Source organism: Tupaia chinensis, unplaced genomic scaffold (genome assembly GCF_000334495.1).
Source record: "Tupaia chinensis unplaced genomic scaffold, TupChi_1.0 Scaffold000627_1, whole genome shotgun sequence".
Taxonomy (NCBI): domain Eukaryota; kingdom Metazoa; phylum Chordata; class Mammalia; order Scandentia; family Tupaiidae; genus Tupaia; species Tupaia belangeri.
Genome location: NW_006160147.1, coordinates 3,289,482 through 3,302,790, shown reverse-complemented (window position 1 = coordinate 3,302,790; position 13,309 = coordinate 3,289,482). Strand labels below are relative to the sequence as shown.

General features: G+C 41.9%; 1 protein-coding gene across 16 annotated transcripts in view; it reads right to left on the bottom strand.

Annotated features, from left to right (window-relative positions):
* Window positions 1–13,309, bottom strand: part of NFASC (neurofascin) — a 237,611-nt gene that overhangs the window by 101,231 nt on the left and 123,071 nt on the right. The window lies entirely within an intron of this gene.

The window sequence follows — 13,309 nt, the reverse complement described above, 5'->3', positions numbered from 1 at the left end:
CCAGCCTGCTTAGGGAAGTCCCAGGACTTGAACCCAGGTCCTTTTCCATGTGGGCCCAGTTGCTTTATAGCTGCACCATCACCCCACACCTCTATAAGATTACTGTTTGTGGGGACCAGCAGTTGGCATAATGGCTATGTTGCTGGACGCCCATGTAGTCGACTATAGTTCGAGTCCTGGACCCGGTGGCTTAAACTCATGCTGGGCACATGTGCCCAAGATCCTGAGAGAAGAATGGAGGAGAAGGGATTGCAGTGTGGCCATCCCCTCTGGGGGGGTGATTTCTAGCTTTTTGTCTCTTCGTCTCTCTCTGTCTTTCTGGCCAGTGCATACGCCCTATAGCAAAAACCTCTCAAAAAAAAAAAAAAAAAGATGACTGCTTGGTTGAGTCAGCTGGAGCAGTGGGTGGTGCGCTGGACTGCAGTTCCAGAAGCTACATGGCCTGCTGCAGATTAGCTCCCCAGCCTGGCTGACCTGAAACATGCCAGGTGTCCAGGAGCCTAAGGTAGGCCAGAGCAAAGAGACTGACTCAGACCCATCGAGGGAGCGCTGGTCTCGTCCTCTCATGCACACACATACGTTGTCAATCAAAAATTTAAAATATCTATTTTTAAAATAAAAAAACACAATGTTTTCTTTAAGATGTTTTTAAATTAATTAAAAATAAATAATTATTTTTTGCCATAGGGTGTGTGTGCACACCAGAGAGAAAAAGACAAAGAGAGAAAGTGAGAGATCAACCCCTACGGGGGATGGCCACCTCACAATCCCTTCTCCTTCAGTCTCCTCTTGGGATATTGGGCACACACACACACACACACACACACACACACACACGGAATGATACTCAAGCCACAGGTCTGGAACTTGAACTGTGATTGGCCACGTGGGAACCTAGTACCTTACCCACCACACCAAATGCTGGCCCTCCCAGATAATCATTTCTTTGTGCCCTGACACCACAGTCCAATTGCCGATTCCCTGTCCAGCTAAAGGAGTTAAACCGTTTCTTGAGAAGCCTCTCCTACCCACAAGGGAAAATTTACCCATAATTATCTCATTAATTTTCTTAACTTCCTTAGGAGAGCTATGATGTTTATCTTCCCTATCAACAGATAAGCCAACCAAGATCATCATAAATAAATCTATAACACACTAAAAAGAGATCTAATTTGGGGGTCAGGAGTCATGAATTTTAAGTTCTAGCTGGATCTATCATTTAGAGTAGATCACTTCCCTGTCTGTGTCTCAGTTTCTTCGTCTGTAAAATGGGGAGAAGGTGTGGTCGAGTGGGTTGCACCACTGGGCCATCAGTTAGCATGGGCGAGGGGTGTTCAAGTCCAGCTCCAGTTCTTTTCAGCAATCATATAACCTTTCTCAATAGAGAAAATATGAGAGGTCTTCAAAAGTTCACAGAAATGCATCTTGAGAAAACAACTATGTATGGATTTCAACTTTTTTTTTTTTTTTTTTTGCACCAAAATAAACTTGTAGTTTAATTCCACGACATTTTGGAAGTCTCTTTGTATATCCCATTTCATGATTTGTTTTAATATTAAAATGTGTCTTCAAGAAATGGTAAAATCCACCCTGAAGAGAGGAATGTGGCGATATCCACCTAAATAAGTACACATAAATTTACTCTTTGGTCCAATGATTCCAGTTTTAAAAATCTATTTGAAGGGCCAGTGAGTGGCGTGGTGGTTAAGCGTGCTGGACTCCCCCATAGCTGACAGTGGTTTGAATCCCAGACCTGGCAGCTTACTTTCTCACTGTCTTTCTCTCTCTTTCTCTTATCTGTCTCTCTCTGGTCAAAGTAAAAACAAATAAACAAATAAATAAATTTAAGTAAATAATTCTTATAAAAAAAGGAATCTATTCGAAATATATCCTACATGCCTCTGTGGGGTCGCTAAGATTCTTGTTAAATGAAAAAATCATGATAGGAAAAAGTGTTTAATATGTTACCATTTATTTAAGAGGAGAACTGTACAAAAATTACACATGCATTTGCTTATATTTTTAAAGAGACAAGAGAAAGGCAAAGTATAAAATATACATTAAGGCCCAGTTGCAGTGGCACACAGACAGTGCCACTGCTCGGGAGGCTGGAAGTCACGTGGGAGGTCCAGGTTTGGTTCTTGGCCCAACTTGCACGGGTATAGTTACATGGTCTGGAACCCCAGCTAACTGGGAAGCTAGGGCAGGAGGACCACAACACGGAGACTCTGTCAAAATGCCTGTCTCTGTCTCTCTCATATATGAAAAATAAATAAGTCTATAAATAAAAAGCATTTAAAGGATCTACAGGGAGGGGAAGGAATGGGGTAGAGAAGACAGAGACAGAAGCTGGGTCTTGGATATACTTTTGCTTTGTGGATTTGCCTTGGAATAGGTAAATATTTGAAATAATAATAAAGTGCATTTAAAGATTTAAAAGAAGTCCCTAAAAATTAAAATAAAATGAAACAAATGAACCTATGAGTTTAGTTGATTCACATACTATGCATAGGAAATTAAGACATGGTCATTTAATTGTATATCTTTAGTCCAATAATCTTAAAGTTGATAAAAACTGCCCTATTCCCCTACCCGCAAGGAATCCCAAAATGTTTTCTTTTCTTTTTATTTGTTTCTTTTTTGAGTTTGTTAGAGGGCATGCATGCTTGTTGGAAAGAGACAGAACAGGGGTGTGGGGGTAAGGGGATGGAAGGAGAGTAAGAAAGCACTCCCAGGCCCAGCAGACGGCGTGATGCTTACATTGCTGGGCTCTCACACGGTCTACCATGGTTTGAGTCCCAGACCAGCAGCTTAAACCTCACGTCAGCCACGTGTGAGTGCGTGCCCAAAATCCTGAGAGGAGACTGGAGGAGAACGGATTGCGGCGTGGCCATCCCCCTGGGGGTGATTTCTCACTTTCTCTCTTTGTCTCTCAGGTGAGTGCACACGCCTTATAGTAAAAATATCTCTCTTTAAACAAGAGAGAAAGAAAAGAAAAAAGAAAGAAAAGAAAGAAAGAGAGAGAGAGAAAGGAAGGAAAGAAAGTGCTCCCGTGGAGGATGGTCATGCCACAATCCCTTCTCCTCCACCTCTCCCCTTGGGATTTTGGGCATGCACGCACTCATACCCAATGTGTTTCTCAGGCCACTGGGTCCAGGACTCTAATTGTACACTAGCCATGTGGGATCCAGCTGCCTTAACCTCCATGCCACAGGATGGCCCCCATTGTTTTCAATAGCCATATTACTGTTGGTACCATGATATTATTATTATTATTCTGAGATCTTCACACGTTTATTGTGGAATAAATCAAATAGGCAACAATATTGGTGCTGCTGGGAAGGAAGGTTGTCTGGTTAAAGGGAGATACAACTCTAAGGTGGATGAGAGTCGGCAAAAATTCTGTGTTAATTGTGTACCAGGAGTGTCAGTATGAACTCCATATACTTCCTCATAATCACACACACACGTGTGCACACGCACTCATTTCCTTCCGCTGTTCCTGACTCTGCCGGTGCTTAGTCGTTCAATTCTAACAGCAATCTGACATGACAGGTAATACAGACACTATTATACCCCTTTTACCTGAGGAAACAGGAGTGAAGAGTCCATCGAGTTGGGGTTCAAACCCCATGTTCTTAGCCCAAAGGCCTGCTATTCTACAGTTGCCTCTTCAATATCCTCATGTACATGCCTGTTGTTAAACCTGCCTATGTGAGAGTATTGGGGGCTACCGTGCCATAATGTTCAGGAAAGTACTTGGAAAACACATCTTTGCACAAATATTTTACTACCATTTGAAAGTTGGAGAGCAGATCTGCCCTGTGGGATTGCTGAGAGTGTGACTTAAAGATGGACAGATATATAAACAGATGAACAGACAGGAGAGGCGTCCTTAGAGATGAGTGTGATTACACAATCACCACTCACGCTTTCATTACCATTCATAGGACTTCAGGGTTAACTAAAAAGTGAGACTTGGAATCCAGACTTTCCATCTGACTCAGGGAGAGGAAGATTCCAGAAAGGACACCTGATAAGCCCAGGAGGAGTAGGAAGGAAGAAGACACCTGATATCTTGCAGACTGCAAGAAAAGTGGTTCTGGCACCGACTCCAGGTCACAGACGGGTGCAGATCATGGCCAGGATGCTGGGTGCCTCTGGCAAGTCCTCGGGATTCCAGAAGGTCAGAAGCAACCAGGCAGCAGCCACCTGCCGGGTTTCTCTGACTGAGTCTGGGCTGGTGGGAGCAGGGCAGGTGTGGAAGATGCTCCCTAGCAGTAAGAGGAGGGTCAAACACGTCAAACTGGTGGCGGGAGAAAGTATTAGCAGCTCTTTCTCAGCATTTGCAGTTTTATTTTTATTTTTGCCATAGGATGCATGCCCTCACCACAGAGAGACAGAGAAAGACAGTGAGAGAGAAAGTGAGAAGGCACCCCCCAGGGAGTTGGCCATGCAACAATCCCTTCTCCTCCATTCTCCTCCTGGGATTTTGGGCACGCACTCACATGCACCTGGTGTGATTTTAAGCTCCAGGTCTGGGACTCGAACTGTGGTTGGCTCTATGAGAGTTCAGTTCCTTAACCACCATACCACCTGCTGGTCCTTCTTTACTTTTTAACATCTGCTTGGAGATTCTCCACAGATTTCTCCTCAACAAATGTTGACTCTCGCATCGTCCTTCTTTCTACCACAGAATGAAAGCTGGTTGGGTGAGAAGTGTCTCTAACACTTTCTCACCCGCCACGTGTATTTTTCTTTTTTAATTTGGACAATTTATTTATTATTATTATTTATCCATTCAATTGCTATACAGCATTAGATTGTAGAGACTTTACCCAGCATGATACACACCTCAGACCAGCCCAGTTGAGAATACTATACACGTCATCGTCAATAGGTGATAAACCATATCTGTGTCTCACAAACGTCTTACCTCTCTATTTTTTCTCCCTAAATTCCTACCCTATGCTCTTCCCCTCTCCTACTCTCCTTCCACACTGTCTCCAGTGTCCATAACTATTTTCAATGCTTTTATGTCCTCCAGTCTTTCAGTCTCTACCATAGAGAGTGGACGGTCAGTACATGCTGAGTGGAGACATACGATGACTCTCTTTCATAGCCTGACTTGCTTCACTCAGCAATAAATCTTCTATATTCGTCCACTTTCTATCAAATGCCAGGGTCTTGTTTTTATGGCTGAATAGTATTCCCTGGGGTATCAGCCATGTGTATTTCTGAGGGAGCACAAAATCCAAGTACATCCTATTCTCCTTCCCCTGGATATTCAATTTGAGCTCAAGGAACAAAACTCATTCTGTGTCTCTCCCTTTCAGCGCCCTTAAGCATTCACAATACAATTTATTTGGTTGTTTATCTGTCTTTATTCATGACAGAGCACATGTACCTGCATGTGAGAGAGAAAGAGAGATGAACACCCTCCACAGGGTCTGGTCACACTGCAGTCCCCTTCCTCTGATCCTCCAGTCCATTAATTTAGGGCCCTTGTGGGCATGCCTGGCATGTTTCAGGGTGACCAGGCAGGAAATTTGAACTGCAACCACCATGTGGAATCCAGCTTGTCTTGAGCAGCACATTACCACTGTGTCATGAAACTGGCCCTTTGTGTACTTTTAGAATATGTAATCTGTTCATGTGATATGAAACTCAGAAGATATAAAAGAACCCTTCCAGAGACAATCTACTTATACATGGATCTGCTTTTAATTATAGCATACTAAACATATTTTCTCCTACCTTGCTTTGTGTCCCTAAAAAATATCTTAGATAGCTTTGTATATGAGGGTTCATATAAAACCACCTTGTTACTGTTAACAGCAACATGTATTCCATTGTATGAACATATCATGATTGATTTACTTAGTCCTCTATTGATAGACATTTGGATTATTGGTAATCATTTGATAAGGAAAATTGCAGCAATATATATCTTTGGGTAAATGTGATTTCCTACATGCGTAAGACTTTTTTTTTCAATGAGGGAGAGAGATTTTTGACAGGGCCATCCCATGCCACGATCCTCCTGCCGCTGTCTCCCCATTAGCTAGGATTATAGGTATACATGCTGCACTTGGCTTGTTTAGGTTGGTGTAGGAACCAAACCTAGTCTCCCACATGGCCCGAGCTTCATGCAGTAATGCTCCTCTGCTTGCATCACCATGGCTGGGTCCTACAAGATTATTTTTTTCTTTTTCCTTCTTTCTCTTTCTTTTTTTTCTTTCTTTCTTTAGATTTTTTGCTATAGCATGTGTGTGCTCACTGGAGAGAGACGGAGAGACAAGGAAAGTAAGAAATCACCCCCTGGGGGATGGTCATGCCACAATCCCTTCTCCTCCATTCTCTCTGGATTTTGGGTATGCACGCACATGCTGTCAGCTCCGGGACTTGAACTGTGGAGTTGGCCATGTGGGAACCAGAGCCTTTACCACTACGCCACCTGCTTGCCCCCTACAAGACTATTTTAGGATCAATTCTTGGATGCAGAATTTCTAGGTCACAGACAATGTGGCCAGATGCTCTCTGTGAACGTCGTGAGGATGCATACTCTCACAAGAGACGTACGGTGGTCCCGATTCCCACCCTTTCTACAACGTGATGTGTTACTAGACTTTTTGATCTTTGCCAATATCATGCACAGAAACTGGTGTCTCTTTAGTGGTTGGTGCTCTTGCAATGAGGGAGGTTGAGCATTTTCATTTCTGTTGAATTATCCCTGTTCTTCGTCCATTTCTTTACTGAGTTGCTGGCTGATTCTGACCAGTGCGAAGGCGTTCTTTACTTACGAGGGAAAATACCTCTTGTCTATATGAGAAGCTGCAAACTGTCCTTAGGTCTTTTAGCCTAACTTTATGTTGTTTTTGCCATGAAAAAGTCTTTTCATAGTTGAATAGATCTCTTTTTATGTTATTATGTACTAGTATTACACCATTTTAATTACTGCAGTTTTATAATCAACCTTAAATTCTTTTGAAGCATTTTCCTGTTTATTCTTGCTTATTTTTTTTTTTTCACATAAACTTTGGAATCATAAAGTTCTTTAAAGAAAATCAGATGGTATTGTTATTGAAATCACAAATTACCTTAGGATTGACATATTTATAATGTTAAATCTCTCTAAGAAAGTGACATGCATTTTATGTTTGGCAAATAAGGGCACAAAAAGATGCTCAACCAGAAAATGCAAAGTAAAACCACAATGAAACGCCATCATGCACCTTTGAGAATAGCTAACAACAACAACAAAACAAAACTCTCTTACTACCTAGTGTTGGGGAGGCTGTGGAGCAACTGGAACTCACATACGTATATGTTGTAAAGGGCACGCCTGCTTGGGAAAGCCTCTGACAGCTTCTTAGAAAGTTACACATACAGTTACCATGTGAACCAGCAACCGCAATCCTGGTATTTTCCTAAGAGAAAGGAAATCTTTCATCCACACAAAAATCTACATGCGAACAACAGTAACCAGTTTATTTATCATTTCTTGAACTGGAAAGAAGCCAAATATCTGTCAGCAGGTGCACAGATAAATAAACCATAGTACATATTATAATGGAATACTATTCAGTAACAACAAGGAATGGTCTACTGATATGCGCAGCAAGTTAGAAGACTCTCAAATGTATTAGGTAGAAGAATCGAGTCTCTGAAGATTACATACTGTATGACTTCATTTATGTGACAGTCAAGAAAATGCAAACTGAGGACAGAATAAATGAGCGATTACCAGGGGCCAGAACTGAAGGGAGGAGATTTATTTTTAAAAGGGTACATGAGAACTTTTCACAATGATGGTAACGTTCTGTATCTTGGTTCTATAACTGCATGTCTTTGGCAATATTCATAGTGCTGTGTTCCTAACAAAGGTGCCTTTCATTCTATATAAGTTATAACTCAGTAAACTTGGGAGTGGGGAAGCCCTAAGATATATGAAAAGTTATTAGAATGTGGAAGAAGACATTGGATTATACACACACCTGACAAAGTGACTACTGGGGGGTCCAGGGATGTAACCATTATGCCATTCACTGGTCTCAAGACTACTATCAAGAATATATAAAGAACATCTATAAATTAATAAGAGGATAAATAAGCCAATAGAAGTATAGGCAGGAGACAAACAAGAATATATATGGTTAATAAATATACTGGTGATCTGGGAAATGCAAATCAAGACCATAATGAGAAGCCAATTTACACTTATTCAATGGCAAGAATTACTAAGTGTGATGATACCAACGGCTGAAAGAGGATAAAGAGCCACAGGAATTCTTGTATTTGCTAAGAATGTAACCATTTTTCAAAAAGCTCTTACATTATCTCCTCGAGTTGAACATTCACGAACTGATTCAGCAAATCTACTCCTAGATAGACATCTATGAGACACTTTTGCACCGAACAGTGCAATTCACCACAGCAGAAACCTAGAAGAAACTTTTTTTTTTTTTTTGGCTATAGGGTGCATGCACTTGAAAAAGAAACAGAGGGGAAGAAAGCAAGCCCTTTTCCTCCATTCTCCTCTTGGGATTTTGGGCATGTATGTGTACGTACCCAAAACTTAGAAAAAACCTCAAAAGTTCATCAACAGAGAAATGGATGATTAAACTGTTGTAGAGCCAGACAAGGAACTATTACACAGCAGTTAAAATAAGTGAATTAGAGTGCTGCGTAATAAAACAATATCATAAGAAAACATAAATAGGGACCAGCAGGTGGCATGGTGGTTAAGGTGCTGGGTGCTCCCACATGGCTGACCATAGTTCGAGTCCTGGACCTGGTAGCTTGCTCTCTCACCTTCTCTCTCTCTCTCTGTATCTCTCTAGTCAAATAAAAATGAATGGATGAATAAGTAAAGTTAAATAAATAATTTTAAAAAAGAAAACAGTAAATAAACAAGATTCAAGGTAAACAGGAATATATATGGTTAATAAATATATTAACAAATAAACTCAACAACAAAAAGCTACTTGATTTAAAAATAGTCAAAGAAGGGGCCGGCAGATGGCATCGTGTTTAAGGGTGCTGGACTCCAACATGGCCAATTGCAGTTTGAGTACTGGACCTGGCAGCTTGCTTTCTCACTTTCTCTCTCCCTCTCTCTCTGTCCCTCTCTGGTCAAATAAAAATAATAAATAAATAAATTCAAATAAAATAATTCTTAAAAATAAAAAGGCGAAAGGATTTGAATAGACATTTCTCCAAAGAAGATATACAAGTGACCCATAAACGCATGAGAAGATGCTCAGTGCCACTAGTCATTAGGGAAAATGCAAATCAAAACCGCACTGAGATACCACCTCCTACCTGTTAGGATGGTCACTATCAGAAACAAAAACAAAAAAAGAAAACAGCATGTCTTGGCAAGGACGTGGAGAAACTGAAGTTTTTGCACACTGCTGGGAATGTAAAATGGTAGAGCCTCTACAGAAGACAGCATGGCAATTTCTCAAAAACTTAACTATAGCATTGCCACATGATCCAGCAATTCCTCTTCTAAGGTTCCAATGGGTCAAAGGAACCCTAGATTATATCCAAAAGGATTGAAAGCTGGGTAAGAGATATTTGTAGTCCTATGTTTATAGAAGCACTTACTATCTCCAAGGCCCAAAGGTGGAAATAACCCAAATGTCCATCAACGGATGAATGGATAAACAAAATGTGGTATGTCCATACAGTGGAGTATTAGTCAGCTTCATAAAGGAAGAGAGTTCTAATATATGCTACAACAGAGATAAACTTTGAGGACATTACACAAAGTGAAACAAGCCAGCCACAAAAGGACAAATAATAAATGATTCCACTTATCTGAGACACCTAAAGTAGTCAAATTCATAGAGACAGAAAGTAGCATTGTGGTTGCCAGGGGCTGGGGCGAGAGGTGGGAGTTGTTTTAATGCATACAGCGTTTCAGTTTAGCAAGATGAAGAGTTCTGGAACTGGATGATGGTGAAGTTGAGGATGCACACCACTGGGAATGTACTTAATGCCACTGAAGAGTACATTTAGTAATGGTTATGATGGTAAATTTTACTATGTATATTTTGCCACAATTAAAAATCGAAGGGTAAAAAAGAGAGAGATAACCATTACTTCCGACAGTAAGGGAGGCAGAGAAGGTAACTTGGTCCTGGCGGTGAGAGTGGTGACTGTAAGATTAGCTATTTGCTAATCATGAAGGACCTCGATTTTGGTGTGGATGGAGGGTTTACAGGTACTTATTGCACTGTCATAAATAAGCAAGCAGAGAGGTGGATGGATGGTGAGGCGGGGAGGAACCAGGAATGAAAGAGAAAGTATAAGAGCAGGGTATGCAGGGACCCATAATGAAATACAAGGAGTACAATGAACCCAGTGCTGTGCACCGGAGTTCCAAAAATAAAAGGAAAATCTGTTCCAATCGGTCAAAGGAGCCCTAGGTTATCTATGCTGAAAGGGATCTCGGAAATCTCGAATTCAATGCCACCATTCAAGGTGATAAGAAAAGTGATGCAGAGATAGAATCTCTCTAAGTCACAAAGCTATTCACATTCCAAACCGTCTGCAGACATGTCTGTCCAAAAGGACAGCAGGAGCCCGCAGGTGGTGTGGTGGTTAAGGGCACTGGACTCCCATATGGCTGACCATGGCTCAAATCCTGGACCTAGCGGCTTGCTTTCTCACTTTCTCTCTCTCTTGCTCTGTTCCTCTCTGGTCAAATTAAAATAAATAAATAAAATGAAATAAATAATTTATTTAAAAAAAAAAAAAAGGACAGCAGCAGGAGCCAGCAGGTGGCATGGTGGTTAAGGCACTGGACTCCTACATGGGTGGCCATGGTTCAAGTCCTGAACCATGACTTGCTTTCTCATTTTTCCCTCTTGCTCTCTGGTCAAACTGAAAATAATAACAAATAACAATTAAATAAATAAATAATTCTTAAAAAAGGGGGGAGCAGCAGCAAAGAGAGCTCTTAAGGGCAGACATCCACTCCTGCACGAGCCATCCCCCTCGATCTTTACAATGTTCTTATGAGAAAGACATTATTATCCTGATTTTACACATTCGGAATCTGAAGCCCTAGTGATGTTAAATATCTCTCCGGTTTCTCAGCTAGTGAGCGCTGAGACAAAAGCAAAGCTCAGGTTGGTGCCCTCAAAGCACACATTCCTTTTAAGCCATGCTGAAATCTACTTTCTGGCAATACAGTAAAATTTCAACTATAGGTCAAACATCCCTAATCCACAAATCCAAAATGCTCCAAGATCAGAAACTTTTTGAGTACCAACAGGATGCCACTAGTGGAAAATACCACACCGGACCTCGTGGGACGTGTGGCAGTCAAAATGTTGTATTATGAAACTATTGCATAAAATTAGCTTCCAGCTCTGTGAATAGGAGCATATAAAACATACATGAGGGCCAGCAGGTGGTGTGGGGATTAAGACACTGATCCCACACGGCTGACTCTGTGGTTTGAGTCCTGGACCCAGACGCTTGAAAAACAGGCCGGGTCCACGTGTGTGTGCCCACCTGAGATCCAAGAGCATGAATTTAAGGTGAGGCCTGACAGCACAAAGATGTGGGCCTTAAGGGAGTCTGAAGATCAAACGCATCTCCCCCTCGACACTTCTCACAGATGGCAATTGCTACCCCACTCCCAGCTTGTTGAAAGCTTATTGGTTTATTTCTTCCATGAGCATAAGAGAAAGACAGTATCTCCAACAAGATTCCGACACTGCAATCCACCACAATCCGGCCTCTGGCCAGCCCCAGATCGCGGGCAACTGTGTGCCCAGAATAGTCAGGAACGTCTCTGGACTTGAACCAGGAACCTTCCCATGGGGGACTGCCTTTGCAGTATGTTTTACCACTATGCCATCATGTGGTCTCCAGCTTCTTCCTTCTTCAACCCCAGTATTTCCTCCCCCCTTCTTTTTTGCTTTGTTGTAATTTCTCTTACAGAAGTAAAAGAAAGTATGACTTACCACAGCCACGTACCAACCACGGACCCACCCCTCCACTGCATTTTTTTTGGAGAGGTTTTTGCTATAGGGCGCATGCGCTCGCCAGACAGACAGAGAGAGACAGAGAGATAGAAAGCGAGAAATCACCCCCCAGGGGGGATGGCCACGCCGCAATCCCTTCTCCTCCATTCTCCTCTCGGGATCTTGGGCACGCACGCACACGCCCCCAGCGTGAGTTTAAGCCACCGGGTCCGGGACTCGAACTGCGGTCGACTACATGGAAGTCCAGAGACATAGCCATTACGCTAACTGCTGGTCCCTCCACTGCATTTTTTGAAGCAACTCCCTGTCTCCGTGTAATTTCATCTATAGATATTTCATCATCTATGTCTAAAAGACAATGGCCCTTTTACAAAACATGACCTCCAAAATTCATCATTTTTAATATTACCAAATATTCATTGAGTATCTAAATTTCTACTCATCTCCTGTCTTTCTGTGTTTGTTTGCTTTTTTTAAATTACTGTTTGTTTGAATCAGAATCCAAATAAGGTCCATGCTCTAGTGGACACGTGTGCCTCTTTCATCCCTAGGGGGATGGCCATGCCATAGTCCCTTCTCCATTCTTCTTTCAGCATTTTGGGTACACATGCACATGCTCCTGTTGTCATTTTTAAGCAGCTGCATCCAGGACTCGAACCGCACAGTCAGTCATGTGGGATCCAGCCACCTTAACCTCCATGCCACTGGCTGGTCCATTTCCAGTTGCATTTCTAACGGGCGTCTCAGGGCAAGTAAGTCTAAGACTCTGCTCCTGCCATCATTTTCTTCTCAGCCTCCCACACTTTCCTGTTGAGTTAATGACACCTCTTTTTCCAGGTGCTCAGGTCAAACCCCGAGGGCCCTCTCTCTTATACCTCAGACAAGAGCGAATCCCAGCCTCTAATCTTTTCTTTTTTTTCCCTAACCAACTGAGTTTTATTTGTTGTATCAACCACCTAACATCTTTCAGGTGAAAAAATACTAAATTTGAATAAAGATATTACAAAACGAATTAGAGCCCAATAAAAATGAGCTTTGGGGAGGGAACATAATTCTACTCAATTAAAGCAAACATGTTTATAGACCACAGATTAGTTTATTTTTAACACCCATCATGCCATGAATTCATAGGGAATAGGTTCCAGTAGCTCAGGCTCCTTTCCATTGGTTCTCACAAAGTATGCTTCTCTGGGGGGAGCAGGCTGGCGCTTTAGTTGAACCCAGGTACCTTTCTCTTTGGCTTCTTTCTTTTTCTGGTCATTTTCCTTCACACGTTTTAGGAAGCTATCTCTGCTCTTAGAATG